The sequence below is a fragment of the Pongo abelii genome, chromosome 5 (assembly GCF_028885655.2).
Source record: "Pongo abelii isolate AG06213 chromosome 5, NHGRI_mPonAbe1-v2.0_pri, whole genome shotgun sequence".
Lineage (NCBI taxonomy): Eukaryota > Metazoa > Chordata > Mammalia > Primates > Hominidae > Pongo > Pongo abelii.
The window spans coordinates 112,732,217-112,743,392 of NC_071990.2; the positions used below are offsets into that span (position 1 = coordinate 112,732,217).

Genomic DNA, 11,176 nt, shown 5'->3' on the forward strand with positions numbered 1-11,176 from the left:
GCATGGCTGGCTTCCTTTCTCCTTCAGGTCTTTCCTTGGCTGTCACCTCAGGCAGGTCTCCCTGGTCGCACTCCCTAAAATGTTTACACTCTCCTCTCATTCCCATCTCCCTTCCCTGCTTTACCTTCTTATCCAGCAGTTATCACTGTCTTATATATTACCCAAATGTATATGATATACACAAATATCTAATAATCTCTTATTTGCTTATCGCCTCTCCCTTCTCCCAGAATATAAACTTCCTAAGGGTGCAATTTTCTCTTTTCTTTTTCTTTGTGATACGGGGGTCTTGCTCTGTCACCCAGGCTGGAGAGCAGTACCTAGATCATGGTTCACTGCAGCCTCAAACTCCTGGGCTCAAGTGATCCTCCCACCTCAGTCTCCCAAGTAGCTAGGACTACAGGCACACGCCATCATGCCTAATTATTTTTTCTTTTTTTTCTGAGACGGAGTCTGGCTCTGTCACCCAGGTTGGAGTGCAGTGGCACAATCTCGGCTCACTGCAACCTCTGCCTCCCAGGTTCAAGCGATTCTCATGCCTCAGCCTCCCGAGTAGCTGTGATTACAGGTGTGCGCCACTGCATCTGACTAATTTTTGTATTTTTAGTAGAGACAGAGTTTCACCACATTGGCCAGACTGGTCTCAAACTCCTGACCTCAGGTGATCCGCCCGCCTCGGCCTCCCAAAGTGCTGGGATTACAGGTGTGAGCCACTGCGCCAGTCGGCGTGCCTGACTTATACAAATTTTTTTGTAGAGATGAGGTCTCACTATGCTACCCAAACTGGTATTGAACTCTTTACCTCAAGCAGTCCTCCCACCTCAGCCTCCCAAAGTGCTGGGATTATAAGTGAGCCACCATACCTGGCCTGGGGGCATGATTTTTGACTGTTCTGTTTACAGCTGTATTCTCAACACCTAGAACTGCACCTGGCACATAGTAGGTACTCAATAAAGATTCACTGAATGAATAAATAGTTGATGCCTATTTCAGAGAGGGGACAGACAGGTCCATGTAGCTGGATCAGTGACAATGAGAATGTTGTCAACAACAATGTTGGGTAGCAAGGAGTATCTGCTGGGCCTGGTCCTCAGAGTTGTTAAAATTATGCCACATGGGTGACCCTTCCCTCTTCTTTTTTTTTCCTCTCCAGAACATTTATTAAGTGCCCACTACATGTCAAGCACCCAAGTTAGGTCTGGGCCATGCCCAAAGGTCCTGCCCATGGGCAGGATTGACCTCAACCCTTACTTGCAGAATAAAGGTGATGCCATCAGCCAGTGTAATGGGAGCATCTGCTCTTAGATTCCAGGCAGGGAGGTGCTGGTCTTTGTGCCTCTGCAGAGCTCCAACTAGAACAGAAAAGGGTGGGGCATGCCTGCCACTACCACACAGGCCCCCTCCAGCCCCAGACCCCTGTCGGAACTGGCAGAAAGTGGGCAACCCTGCCAACTCTCCTGAGGCAGTCATAGAGAACAATTACAAATGCCACATCAGGGGGCCACAGACAGATTAATGGGTTATGTCAGGGATGGCAGTTTTATCTGTTTTGTCTTTAATGTCAATAGTGTAAAAATACTAAACATTAAAAAACAATCACTCAGTATCTCACCATTGTATTTTTAAAATACAAAAAAAACCATTCAGCAGAGAGTGAGAGCATGTACCCTGGGTAAGCATGGGTGGGCATGAACTGGGGACAGAGGTGAGTCCTGGGGACATACAACTGGATGGAACAGCTGTGCATGTGAGCCTGGTTCTTGCTTGTTCTGACCCAACCCATTTTTCTGTTTTTACTTTTTTTTTCCAGGCTTTCTCCATATTTACGTGCTTGTAACTCTAGCATGACCTTTGCTCCAGTCTCTACCAGAAGGCAGTACCTGGATTGAAGTGGAAAAGCCCTGTTTTCCAGCCATGACCCAGGGAGCAAGCACTGACTCCTCAGGGGAACAGGAGACCTGCCAACTAGGACCCTGGGAGCCCCCATGCTGGCAGTGCCCTGGATCATCTCAGGCTCATCAGCAAATCCTGGGGGGAGAGCGGGGCTGGAGGGCGAAGAAACCCAGGAGAGTTCCTGGCTCAGAACCCCTCTCTGAGGCTCCCGATACAGAGCCCAGGCCCCACACCCAGAGACTCTGAGTATTTTTGTTTATTGTATGTAAAATAATACTAGTGTATTTTTGTTTAAGTCTCACAGGTAAACAGGTTCTCTCATACTTTGCCAAGGGAAATGTAATCTGTGCAATTTGGCAATAACTATCAGAATTTTAAAAGCTTATGCCCTTTGACCTAGTAATTTCACTTCTAAGAATTTCCCCTGCAGAGAAATGTATATCTTGTATGAAATGAAGAGGCTATGAAGACAGGCAACGCCGCAGTGTTTATAATAGCAAAGACCGGACACAACCCACATGTCTAAAGGTTCTGATTTTTAAAACTGTAGTATATCTGTACAATGAGCACTCTACATCCTTTAAGAATGAGGAAGGGCTGTGTGAACTGAAATGGAACTATCTCTAAGATTTATTAAGTTAAAAAAATTCAAGAGTAGCAGTGTGTAGGGTATGCCATCATTTGTATGATACAAGGTCGTATATCTGCCATCTCAAATGAGGAACAGTGGTTGCCTCTGGGAAGGGAACTGGATGGCTAGAATGGGGTAGGAAAGAGGTTTGCTTTTCAGAACATTTTATACCATTTAAGTTTTGTAACAAGTGCATCTATATTGACTTAAAAGATAAAAAATGAAAAGGAAAGGCTCTGCTAGTGATTCTGATTAAGAAGATTAAGAACTAATGCGAATGAGGAACTCATGAGACCGCCCAGGAGAGAATGAACATATCTCTTCAAATATCAAAAACCATTCAGCAGAGGGTGAGAACACATGCCTGGGGTAAGCATGGGTGGGCATGAGCTGGGGACAGAGGTGATTCCCAGGGACATACAACTACCTTGCCCTCCTGGGATCAGGTCTTCCTCCCACCTTAGCCTCCCATATTGCTGGGACCACAGGCATGCACCACCACGCCTGGTTAATTTTTTTTTTTTTTTTTGTAGCGACGGAGTCTCGCCATGTTGCCTAGGCTGGTCTCAAACTCCTGGGCTCAAGCAATCCTTCTGCCTCGGCCTTCCAAAGTGCTGAGATTACAGGCGTGAGCCACTGCACCCAGCCTGACAGTAGATTTAATCTCTAGACTCTCATCACCGTTTGGACTGTGAGCTGTGGTTCTAGCTCTTGGATCTGACGGGCATCTTCCCTCAAATCTGTCAGTTTCTCTCTCCAGGTCCCTCGCTTTGTCTTCCTTTTTGCCTCCTCGGGCCTGAGACCTTTCTCTGGGCTCCTCTACTCTGCCCCCAGCTGCCTAGTTTTGCGAATAATGTCACATCCAGATGTCAGCAGCCCTGATGTCCATGTGACAATGCTCCCTTGGTGTCCCAGTGACAGATTTTCCTATGCTTCACCCTCTCTCTTTTTAAATTTTTTTTCTGTACACAGCTCTCAGTCAACCCCCTTGAGCTGCCTCCAACTGTTTGCTCATGTCTGTTCCCAGCAATCTTTTCCTCTTCTAGCACAATCTTCCTTAACTTACTAGTTTTTTGAAACAGAGCTTGTTAGTCTTCACAATGCTACCTTTCTGATCTCACAGTTCATCAAAAACCTTTTCCTCCCATCATGCCTGCCTCCCTTTCTTCAGGTCCATTAGACTCCACCGTGGACTGTGTGGGAAGCAAGTCTCTCCCAGGGCACACATGAACAGACTTCATGCCCACATCCACAGTGAACAGTGGCTTCTGCCTTCCAGATGGGTTTACCCTAAATCAACACGTATTCCTAGGATGTGGGAACATATGCAATACTTAAATGCACAGGCTCTGGGTTCAGACTCCCTAGGGTTAAAGTCTCCCTGTGCTGGCTAGCTGCATGATTAGATTTGTGATCTTCACAAAGTCACCTAACGTCTCTGGGCCTCACTTTTCTCATCTGCAAAATAGGGAAAATAGCAACACTTCTCCATAGGGGTGTGGTGAGGCTAAAGAGTAGATGTAAATAAAATGTTGAATGTAGAGCCTGGCCCATATCAAGCTCTTAAAAAGCAATGGCCATTTTGTTATTTTTACCGCAACTACAACTGCAGTTATTATCTGGCTTCGGAGCTCTCTTTTTAAAGACAGTATTCCCTGGTTTTACACACAGTTGCTAATACTATTCTATGAAGCTAATGTATAGAGACCATATCTTTTTAACAAACATAAGTATATATGAGTCATTTCCGGCACATTTGATACACATCATCTCGTTTGGTCCTTAAAACAAGCCTAGGCCATAAGCAGGGTAAGTGTTACCACTTTGCCATTCCTGTTTTACAGAGGCTTAGACACATTGAGAAGCTTTTCCATAGTCACTTAACAAGTGATGGGTGAAGCCAAATCAAGCCTTTAGATCTCCAAGCTCTTTCCATTAAACCATATAAATCAGGGGTTGGCAAACTTTTTCTGCAAAGGGGACAGATAGTAAACAGTTAAAGCCTTATGGGCCACATGCTGTGTCTGTTTCATATTCTGCTCCTTTTTTTTAATTTTTTTTTTAAGAAAAAACACCCTTTAAACGTATAAAAACCATTCTGAGCAACAGGCTGGTGCTAAAAACAGGTCATGGTAACCACTGGCTCTAGGGTTGTAGTCTACTGTTGATATAGATTGTATGCTGATAAGCCAAAATACAAACCTAATGAAATGACATACTTAAGAAACTTTACTCTTTGTTAGCAATCATTGTTAATATTTATTGAATGGTTACTATGTGGGAAATGCTGTTCCAAATGTGATAGATATATTAACTTACTTAATCCTCACACCCACTCTAATTTCATAGGTACTATTGCCAGACTCATTTTACAGACAAGAAAAGCAAGGCATAGAGAAGGTAAGTAACTCATCCAAGGTCACATGGCTATTAAGTAGCAGAGCTGTGATTCAAATATAAGCGGTTTGGCACCAGACCCTGTGCACTTAACTGCTTGCATCTCGGTTGAGAGCACTGACTGCTTCAGCTATTGGGAGGGAAGAAAGGGGATGGGGAAGCCACATAACCCCTAGGAGATTCTGAAATAAATATGCTTCAGAGCCATTCACCTTGAAGCTGAGGAGGCATGCAAGCAGGCCACCTGTGTTCTGTACAGCATCACCAGGCTGGAAATCTGCCATGGCTTTCCTTCACACCATTACAATAGAGGATACAGATGAGGCTGCAGAGGCATCTTGATTTGAGAAAAGCATTTGATTGGATCTCATTAAATTTTAATCATAAACTGAATTCAAAATAAATTGAAAACTGGTTGACAGAGCACCAACAAAGGGTGATGATAAATGGTGATGCATCTAGAGGGGAGCTATCTTCCAGGGGACAACTCTAAGGCAAGGACGGATGGGATTTAATGAAGGTGTTATGTCCCCAGAAGAAGACAAATAGTGCAGCAAGGAACAGAGGAAGGACAGGACTGAGCAGCCTAAGTAATTAATAAACCATATTAACAGCTCCTCCATAATCAGGCCTTGGTGATCACAACTGCTTGGATTTTTTCTTAAGCGTTCTTTGAGTCAGGAATAGTTTTGAAGAGTCCTAGAGACACACAGCATGAATATTTCAGGTGGACATTAAAAAGAAATCTATAAATTTACAGCTGGGAGGATCCTGAGATCTACTTTGGATCAGAAACTTTCAATTACAAGATTCCCAAGACCTTACTTCATTCCCCAGACAGTAATCTTTTTAATAAGTGTCCAAAAGTCATGGATTTTAAAAAAAATCTTTAAACTCATTAATGTCCTTTGTTTCCTGCCCAAATGCATGCAAACTTTCATAACACTGGTTTGCTGAGTGGAAGGTTGGTTTTGAGTGAACTGTTTGGCTCAGATTCAAACTCCAGTGAACAAATACTTCCAAGTTTACTTGCAGAATTTCCCATACAGAGAAGTTCTTCCACTGGGCTTGCCAGAGGATTTGAAACAGTGGTGAGCCCTGGAAGGAAGGCAACATTTACTGGCCCTTGGACATAAACCCAGCACAGTAAGACTCACATCAGGCTGAAGGCAGTGCAGTATGAACCAACCTGATTTGAGGACGTTTGCTCTGGGACTCCTCTGAGCTACTAAATGAGGAGGAGAAGGACTAATGGGAACACGCTGACTCCGTCACATTAGAAGTTATAATAAACATTTAGAGAACAACCTCAAACCAGCCCATGTTGTTTTTTTTTTTTCTGTCGTTGTCATTGTTTTGGTTTTTGTTTTTTTGTTTCTTCAGATAAGATGGTTTCTCTAAGCACATGTGTGATCCCTAATTCAGCCACAGCCACGGAGTGAAGGAGAGGAAGGGGTAGAAAGGAAAAATCAAGAGAGGAAGAGGAAGGGAGAGAAAGGAAGGAAGGAGAATGGAAGAGAAGTAAGGAAAGTGGGGAAACGCTGAAGGATTTTTTTGTATTTGCCTTTTATTGGTGTAGGAGAAACACTTATTTACTTGTAATTTGTATGTAGTGCTGGGTATAAGAAGGGGCAGTTGGAAGGGAAGGGAAAGAATGAATATAGGTAAAAGGTAAGAGTGTTATAGGGTAAGCTGGGAGGCCAGGAAGAGTTTGGACAGACAGCTCAGAGTAGGAAGAGAGTTCAGAGCTGGGAGGGAGACCTGTTGACTCTGGGAAGGGGAAAGGGAAAAAACACTGGCATCCTGACTGCAGGGAAACAATGAGGCAGCAGAGAGCAAGTATCCCTCATTGCTGAGGGAGCTGCCAAGACCCCAGGCAGCCTCGGTCTGTGGGGTGCGGCCTGTGGGGTGCAAGGAGAGGGGCACGGGCTGGGAGCTCCGGTCAGTCCTGGCCCTCCTAAAGGGCTTGAGTTCAGCTGCCTTATCAGGGAACCAAGCCAAACCAGCACAGACCTAAGGATCACCCCATGGATGGAAGCCCACCCTTCTTCAGCCAGTCTACAACTCCTGGTATCCGGGAAGGTCTGTGCACACACAAGGTGCACACACACACACACAAGGTGCACACACACACACACAAGGCATGCACACACAGCTACAGAGTGAGCTGAGTAGTCACAGCCAAGCACATGTGTGCTCCTAGGAGGCCTGCTGGGCACGGGAGGCAAAGACCGTAAGTGGGAGAAAGGACAGCCTGGGTTTCATGAACTAAAAATATCTTGGTGACAACGCATTGGGAAGAAACAGAAGAGGCCCAGGGGGGCAGCTTCTTGATTCCAGTCCTCAGACACTTTCTCACGGAAAAATCCTTCAGACCGCAGGATTGTTTTGATAAGGAAATGTGATCAAACATTAGGGGTCATTTTGTTGGATCTGAAAAGAATTTAAAGTTGAATATGCCTCATCTGTGTTCACTCTTTTTTTTCTGCAGCAGTTGCCTGCAATTCATATATGTTTTTAGAAGCTAATCTAAAATTGCCTGCAGAAGAAAAATGATTTGAATTCAGGATATTCCTGAGATTTCCATTCTGCAATGTGTAAAACAAAGATTTCATTTAGACAAACTACCCCACCATAATCTTTCTGAATGCCTGTTGAAGAATGCCTGCAAATATGACTGTCTTCTCTTCTTTTTCTTTTCAGAGCATTTGAAAGTCACTAACTCCTTAATCCCTGGAGAAGCAGGCTTTAACATTTCCTGGCTCTACACCCTCCAAAAATGAGTAACCCTGAGTTAAGAACCTTTCTATCCGACATGTTGGTACATTACTCAGACCTCACTTTTGTTTAACCCACCCCACGCAAGGAACAGAGCAGAGTAACTACATTATCCATCTTTCGATGCTCCGTCATGCAGTGACTGGTAGCTGCAGCAGCAGATTAAGAATGACTGTGGTGTGTGGCCTTTAAGGATTAGAGCGAGGCTGGCAAGTGCACAACAGTTAGCCTGCTTTCAGATAATGGTGCACCGTTTGAAAATAAAATCAGGAACTCATTGCAGGTGAAATATCTTGAAATTCCTGTCCTTTCATCCCAGGGGAATAGAGAGAAATGCCTAAAAACATGACATGGACTACACCAGGACATCCCACAGAAACAGATTAGCAATACCAAAAGCCCTGCACCAGCCCATCCCGGTCAGCTAGGGCCTGTTTGAACTGTATTGATGGCCAGTAATTGCCAAAAAGAAACAATAACAATTTTTTTTAAGTCACGGTCTGGAAAAAGTTAAGGATTCTGTGTATCCGCCATCTAATAATGTCTCTAATCACAGTCATCACCCTTACATGGTATTAGGATGTGTTTCATAGTTTCCCTTCTCCTCCCATTAAAGGCCCCACACACAATGACTGGTCCAGCTGAGGAGTGGTTTCCAGGTCCAGCTACAGCAGTAACTCTGGCTTCTGGAGCTGGGCTTGTCTGCCAGTTCTCTGGCCTGCCTTGACTCTGTGGGCAATAGCACGGACTATCCTTCCTGGGTAACCCAAATGGGACATGAACTAATTCGAGAAACTCCCTGTTTTCTCCTATTTGGCTAGAGCCAGTAATAAGGCCTCAATTCCAGGCAGCCCTCCCGCAGAGACACGTGTCTCCCAGCCTCTCCCAGCCTTTCGCCCTGACTGCTGCTTTACCTCTTGCCTTGAGAGCAGACGAGTGAAACAGAAATCAAAGCAGTTGACATGGAAGGGGGGTGAGCACATACTAGGCATTTGGTAGCATGCTGGATTCTGGGGGGTAGAACAATATCAGGAAACAAAGTCCTTTCCTCAAGGGGGTAACCAAATGGTAGTGGGAGGTAAAATTAAAATATGTGAATAATCGGTAAACAAAACAAGTCTTGAAGACCACCCATTACCACTACCCCTCTGGGTCTATCCTGGCTTTGTTTTATAAGGGAATTTGAGACACTCATGTTAGATCACCACCCCCCATCAATTTACTGATGAAGAAATCCAGGCTTGGTGGAGTCAGAGTGAATTGCCTAAGTCATGGAACCACAAGAAGTGAAGAACTTGAAACCAAATTTCTTGTCCTTTTAAAAAATTTGGCCTCTTGTTCTCCTGTTCCTTAAAAAAAAAAAAAAAAAAAAAAAAAGTCCCCCTATTCTAAGATACCATCTTGAACTTGAAAGTCACAAGAAGCTTGATTAGCTTCTAAGATCAAGTTCGGGCATTTCTCCCCGTTGTTCCCAAAGGCTCCGTCCAGCGCCAGCCTGGGAGGGCTGCAGGGCGGCTGCGGAGAGGGGCCGGGAGGCGGCTCACAGCCAGCACAGAGCTCAGCAGAACTTCCTGGCCCAAAAATATGCTGTTGATTTTTTTCCCCCCTGCATGAAACAGGGATTGAGAAAACTGCCACTGACGTGTTCTGGGGCTGAAAGCCAATTACTTAATCTTTGCCATCCCTGGCTCTCTCCTTGGAGAAGTGGGGCTTGAATTCTTGATAGAAACTTGTGGGGACACTAAGTACCCAAACGAATGGTTCCCAGGCAGCTACGAGCTGTCCCCGTGTGCGAGCCTCCTCTCCTCAAAGGGTTAACCCGGCGGGGCTCGCTGGCCTGAAATACTATACTAGCAACACATCCTTGCAGCACAAACTTCACTGTCATTTTCTCAGCTAAGATGGTCTCTGTGCGAACAAGTTAAAGGCGGGGAGAGGAACACAGAGGAAAGTAGAGGCAGAATGTTTCAGTAAAGGAGAAACGGCGTGCTTTGGAAAATAGGTCAGAGGTGAAGAAATAAGACCAGGCAAGTGGCAACTCCGAATAACTTACCTGAGAACCACCACGGACAGACAGACCGGGCCCGGAGGGTGGTCGGCTCTCGGCGGCTTCTCGTCTCTCTCCACCTTGGGTCGCCCTGGGCCTCCCTCCACCCTCTCCGGGCCCAGGTAAGTAGAAGAACAGGCTTTGAAGCAGGAAGTGGAAGCTGTATGCAAATTTCTACGGAGCCTAGGAAGCCTCTGCTCAAAATCTCCCTGTGGGCAGTGAATCAACGGCTGAGGAGTCACTTTATTTCTTAAAACAGAAACCTCCTTCATTCATGAGAAAGGGCCAGTGACCAATTAGGCGGCATTTTTGTTTTCGCCACCCAGCTAAGAAGCTGCCCAGGAGTGGGCAGAACCTCAGTGTAGTCGCAGTGCCCTCGCCTGGGAGTGTGTCTCCGGGAGGAGATTGAACTTGAGTGTTAAGAATTAGTAATCATCAGCAGCTCCAAAGGAGGGGATTGGGGGCAGATAATGGAGAGGAAGAGGGAGTCGAGCTTCTTCCACCTCCTCTAACTGCTTAAAACATCAGTATTGCCGGGCGTGGTGGCTCACGCCTGTAATCCCAGCACTTTGGGAGGCCGAGGCGGGCGGTTCACGAGGTCAGGAGATCGAGACCATCCTGGCTAACAAGGTGAAACCCCGTCTCTACTAAAAAATACAAAAATTAGCCGGGCGTGGTGGCGAACGCCTGTAGTCCCAGCTACTCGGGAGGCTGAGGCAGGAGAATGGCGTGAACCCGGGAGGCGGAGCTTGCAGTGAGCCGAGATCGCGCCACTGCACTCCAGACTGGGCGAAAGAGCGAAGACTCCGTCTCAAAAAAAAAAATTAAAAAAAAAAAATCAGTATTTGCTGCCCATAACCACTGAGGGGGGTGCTCACTGACCATGTCCCTGGACACACGTGTACACACAGCACAGCACACACATGCCCGTGGCCTGTGCACACACACCACCCTATTGTCAGGCACAAAAAAGGTGGTTAATTTTAAGAACACACACACACACATACATACACATGCACACATGCACACTAACCTCCTCTGACTGCATTTTCCTGACCTCAAGATTTTTTTTCTCCCCTTTCCTTCCCATTGTTTAATCAGTAGCCTGCAGAATTTATTGCATGAAGGAGCGCTGCAGGCAGGATGATACCCAGCGATGTGAATAGAGACAGAGAGAGACAACCGCCTTTCGGGGCAGCAGGGGGTAATGGGAGCAGTGTTAGCTGGAGCTTTGGAGTCAGGAGGACCTGGGTACGAACTCAGCCATGTCACTGGCCAGCTGGGCGCCCTGGGCAGACACACCATGCTCCTGGTGCTGGACTTGTCTGCCTGTTGAAGGGGTCCAAGTGTCAGTCCACTCAGCCGGCTATCTCTCTGCTCTTATCAAGGGGACAGGCCCCAGAGCATCCCTGTTCAGATTGTACCAGGTT

At 46.0% G+C, this 11,176-nt stretch overlaps 1 protein-coding gene and 1 long non-coding RNA gene across 2 annotated transcripts in view; one reads left to right on the forward strand and one right to left on the reverse strand.

Moving 5' to 3' along the window:
* The window catches only part of LOC134761601 (uncharacterized), a 117,696-nt gene extending 114,940 nt beyond the window's left edge, over positions 1-2,756 (forward strand). Inside the window, exon 2 of the long non-coding RNA XR_010140509.1 lies at positions 1,811-2,756. This is a non-coding gene — a long non-coding RNA (uncharacterized LOC134761601). The remainder of the gene's footprint in view (positions 1-1,810) is intronic.
* TRAF3IP2 (TRAF3 interacting protein 2) overlaps positions 1-10,139 on the reverse strand; it is a 47,560-nt gene extending 37,421 nt beyond the window's left edge. Inside the window, exon 1 of the mRNA XM_024248985.3 lies at positions 9,753-10,139. The gene's annotated coding sequence lies outside the window, so the exon portion shown is untranslated. The remainder of the gene's footprint in view (positions 1-9,752) is intronic.
* Positions 10,140-11,176: the final 1,037 nt, after the last annotated feature.